Source organism: Nematolebias whitei, chromosome 9 (genome assembly GCF_014905685.2).
Source record: "Nematolebias whitei isolate Nwh7 chromosome 9, NemWhi1, whole genome shotgun sequence".
Classification (NCBI taxonomy): domain Eukaryota; kingdom Metazoa; phylum Chordata; class Actinopteri; order Cyprinodontiformes; family Rivulidae; genus Nematolebias; species Nematolebias whitei.
In genome coordinates this window covers 28171204-28175488 of record NC_056506.1, presented here as the reverse complement: position 1 = coordinate 28175488, position 4285 = coordinate 28171204, and positions in this window count along the sequence as shown.

Here is a 4285-nt window from a genome sequence, read left to right as displayed (position 1 = left end):
AATGCATCCACCACCTTTCATCTGATGTTGACAGCTGAATATTTGACACACGATGCACGTATGAAGCCGGAAGCCATATTGAGCCAAGGCTAGTAAGAGCGAGCAGATCTCAATACACTGATTAAAAAAAACAAGAGAAGTCCTGAAAAATAAAGACCACGGTGGAATAAGTTAAAGGTCAGGGTGATCAAGCAATGTGGATCCCATGCAGTCTCTCAGCGGTGACATGGTCTAAGCTCTTGTGTGCGTTGAAAGTTAGCAGCTCGCTAGGCCCACCTCGCCACGATGTAGCACCACGAGACTTGCTCCGCACGAGACTGGGACCCTCCGCTCTCAAAACAATTACACAGTGTTGTATAAAGTACCTCAAAGTGATACTTCAGTGAAAGTACAAGTATCGTACCATAAAATTACTTTAAGTTAGTCTCCTTTAAAATTATTATTTGATTAAAAGTCTTAAAGTATCTGACATTTTATGTATCAAAAGTAAATTTATCATATAAAATGTACTTAAAGTAAGAGTATTACTTAAGTAAAAGTAAATGGTTAGAATTTCCTAAACAACATTTATTGGGCGCAATATCCAATGACAAAAGCTTGGATAGTTTGAACTGATCAAAGGAAGAATGTTCTTTAAAAAGTCTGATTCTATTGAAGTATTCAACCTTTATTAACCTTTATTAACCTTTATTAACAAAGCTGTTAGAAAGCTCACATTGTTGTGTAGTTGGGTTGTTTACTGAGCTAGGTTCAGTTTGGTTATGGCTTGTTTCTTTCTGAATTCAATAGTTCCTATGGTCTTCAACACACTGTGGCTGTTCCAATGCTTGTGAACGGACCGCTCTGTGTAATGGGCTGTGCTCAGTTGAAGGTTTTTTTTTCTCTCCTGACACGGACGGAGCCTTGTTGTTCAAGCTTGTTTGTGCTTTACTGGTTTACTGCTGTGTGTAAATACCAGAAGAAACAGCAAACAAATCACCCTAAACTGGATATCTGTCTCCGTGTTCTTTAATGGGAAGACTAGTGGCCCGACAACTTCATACCTTGCTGCTCTAAAGCAGTTAATGTACTGGAGAACACCAAACCTCTCCTTTTTAGCAGCTACCGTCATTTTCACACCTATCAGGAATTTACAGTAGTGGCTCCACTGTGAGTCAACTTATTTGATATCTGCATCTAGCTTGTTCACAGCAGGAGCTGCAGTGCCACACTTTTCACACAAGCGGCGGGGGAGAGGCCGGATTTGAGAGTGAGAGTGTCAGTGAGGGAGAGAGAAAGGGCCACGTGAAGTCAGACTGGGAGAACAAACGGGCATTGTCCAATCATATCTCTTCTAATTTTATATTGTAGGAACGAGTAACTAAGATGGTTAAGGGAAATGTATTGAAGTAAAAGTACTTTGTAATATACACATTTTATTGAGAAAATATAGCAAAAGTGAAAGTCGCTAGAAATGTAAATAACGAAGTAAAGTAAAGATACGTAAGTACAGTAACAAAGTATTTCTACTTTGTTACATTAAAACACAGCAAATACAAAACAACAAAAATCAACAGGGGGCAGAAAAAATGAATAAATAAAACAGTTTAAAACCATAGTTGCCAAGTCCACTTCTTATAAGCGACTTTGGGCTTGTTTTTTTCTAAAGTCGCTTGCAAATCTTGTGAGTCGCAGTTTTTTGGGCTTGTTTTGAACGTAAAATTGCTTATTTGGGCTTGACTTTCTTTCCGAGTGAAACTAGTTGATTATCTCCCAGGTTCGTACAATACAGCAAAAGACGAATGCTAGTAGGTAGTTCCTTCCATGCCCCCGTTTTGCTCCCGCCCAAGTTGGTGAGGCGGGCACACACACACACACACACACACACACACACACACACGCACACACACACAGACATTTTATTTATACGTCTGTGGGCGCACACCCCAAACACTCATACTGTGGTCCACCACTAGGGGGCCCTACTCACACGAGAAGGTCAGGATGTTTTGCTTTTAAAAATGTAGAAAAAATTACATATGCAAAATGTATATTTACTTAAAAGTTTGTTATTCAAAGTGTTTTGCATAATTTTGCTGTTGTTTATGTGTAATGCCATAATAAATGTATATTTAAAAACTACCTCTGTTTTACACAATGTGGTGGGTTGCCAGTTGGGCTTGTTTTGGGCTTGTTTTCATAGAGCTGGTTGTTTCTTTTGGGCTTGTTTTCATAGAGCTGGTTGTTTCTTTTGGGCTTGTTTCCATAGAGCTGGTTTGTTTCTATTGCGAAATCTGGCAACACTGTTTAAAACCGAGTTCAAACGAGTAGATCTGAACCAAGCTGATTAGCTTAGCTTAGCAAACCAGTGCAAAATCTTGCAGCAACAAATTCATGTATTTCAAAACAAATAGGATACAACAAAAATCATATATACAATACAGACCCTTTCCAAAAAAATAGAATAGAAAAATAGAAAAGTTGTTTAACTTCCATAATTCCATTCAAAAAGTTAATCTTTAATAGATGATAGATTCAGGGCCCACAATTTAAACGATTTCAAGTATTGATTTTTTTATTTTTACATAATTTGGGCTTCCAGCTCATGAAACCCACGAAAACAGGATTTCAAAAAATTAGAATACTGTGAAGAATCAGCCCAAATTTTGCAGGGCATGAATGTTTTAAACTGTGACACACTAATCACCTACTAAACTCAATGCACCTGCACAGGTTTCCCCAGGTGTCATTAAATTGCTTCAGTTTGGTTCAATTGTCTCAGCTCGGTTCAATATGGGGAAGACTGCAGACATAACTGGCCAGAAGACCATCATTGATACCCTCCACAGGATGGGTAAGCCACAAAAGTTCATAGCTAAGGAGGCTGGCTGTTCACAGAGTGCTGTGTCCAAGCATATCAATGGAAAGTCTAGTGGAAGGGCAAAATGTGTCAGGAGAAGATGCACCAGCAAAAGAGATGACCGTGGGCTTCAGCGGATTATCAAACGGAGAAGATTCCAGAATCTGTCAGAGATCCAGAAAGAGTGGAATGAGGCGGGAGTCACGGCTTCAAAAAACACCACATTCAGATGCATCCAGGAGATGGGCTACAACTGTTGGGTTCCTTGGTCCTCTTTTCTGATGAAAGTAAAGTGTGCCTTTCATTCAGAAATCAAGGTGCAAGGGTTTGGAGGAAGAAGGGTGAGGAACAGAACCCATACTGCTTGAGGTCCAGTGTGAAATATCCACAGTCAGTCATGATTTGGGGTGCAATGTCCAGTGCAGGTGTTGGTAAACTCTGCTTTCTTAAATCCAAGGTCACCACAACAGTCTACCAGAATGTTTTAGAGGACTTCATGATTCCTTCTGCTGAGGATCTGTATGGAGATGCAGATTTCATCTTCCAGCAGGACCTGGCCCCTGCCCATGCTACCAGAAGCACCAAAACCTGGTTTGATGCCCATGCCACAGTGCTTGACTGGCCGGACAACTCACCGGACCTAAACCCCATTGAGAATCTATGAGGTATTCTCAAGAGGAAAATGAGGGGCACCAGACCAACAACAAAGAAGAGCTGACAGCATCAAGGAAATCTGGGCTTCCATAACTCCCAGTCAATGCCACAGGCTGATTGACTCAATGCCACGTCGCATCGAGGCAGTGATTAAAACAAAGGGATTCACAACCAAGTACTGTAGATTGACATATTGTTTTGAAAGTACCATATTTTGATTGATTTGTTGTGATCCTAATTTCTTTCCATTTTTTTCTGCAAAAACTGAGTAGTGTGGGCTGATGTCTTCACGGTATTCAAATTTTTTGAAATCCGGTTTTCGTGGGTTTTATGAGCTGGAAGCCCAAATTATGTAAAAATAAACAAATACTTGAAATCATTTAAATTGTGGGCGCTGAATCTATTAAATTTTAACTTTTTGAATGGAATTATGGAAGTTAAAAACTTTTCCATGATATTCTAATTTTTTTGGAAAGGGTCTATATATATGTGTGGATCTGTGTACATGTTGCGTATCATTGGGCACTTTTAAGAGGTTATACGGAAATTCCCAAACATTTTTGCTGGTTATACGCCGTATACTTGAGTATCATGTAGACTACAGCAATAGAAAGCCCACGTTGTTCATTTGTGGTTAGTTTGCTTGCTGAGCTAAGTTCTGATTGACTGTAGCTTGTTTTCTTTCTGAATATCATGATTCCTACGTGCACCTTTCTTCTGATGCTAGTTAACGCACAGTTCTGTGTAAAGTGTGGTGCTTTGCGTGCAGTAGTCTTTTTCCTCTCCCAACAC